Genomic DNA, 463 nt, shown 5'->3' with positions numbered 1-463 from the left:
TACAAGTATACGATGCTGTTTTTCCCTCCACTGCTCATTTCCATAGTAATCAGGTTGGTACTGTATGGCTCTAAATGTGACATGGCATTTGGCCCAGTTTTCATGTTTTTGCTGTTTAGGAAGCGGTGCCATTTCCTCCACAGCCGTTTAACGGTCAGTTCCATTTGTTCCTCTTTTTTATTGAGACTTCACATCCACACTCCCCTCCCAAACCCAGCTCCTTCCCATCTGAGTTGAATTGTGAAGATTCTTGGTCAGGATTTACAACACTCTTCTCCCATTTTGTAGGATCGATCCTCTTTATCTCTGGTTTGCTTTTATGCTGCTATTGAAAGGAATTGGGTGTTGGGTTTACTACATTTTTGGGTCTTGTTTATATCTTTGAGCTCACCTGTAAGACTGTTCCATTAAATGTTTAAATGGGTGAAGACAAAAATTGATTTAGACTTAGGTTTCTCGTGGT

The 463-nt window shown here is 40.6% G+C and overlaps 1 protein-coding gene across 1 annotated transcript in view; it reads left to right on the top strand.

The window, feature by feature from the left end:
* The window catches only part of POLA1 (DNA polymerase alpha 1, catalytic subunit), a 282,451-nt gene that overhangs the window by 25,858 nt on the left and 256,130 nt on the right, over positions 1 to 463 (top strand). The gene's annotated exons all lie outside the window — the stretch shown is intronic.

The sequence above is a fragment of the Pteropus alecto genome, unplaced genomic scaffold, assembly GCF_000325575.1.
Source record: "Pteropus alecto unplaced genomic scaffold, ASM32557v1 scaffold659, whole genome shotgun sequence".
NCBI lineage: Eukaryota > Metazoa > Chordata > Mammalia > Chiroptera > Pteropodidae > Pteropus > Pteropus alecto.
The sequence above is the reverse complement of the archived record's forward strand: the minus strand, read 5'-3'. Positions and strand labels throughout refer to the sequence as shown.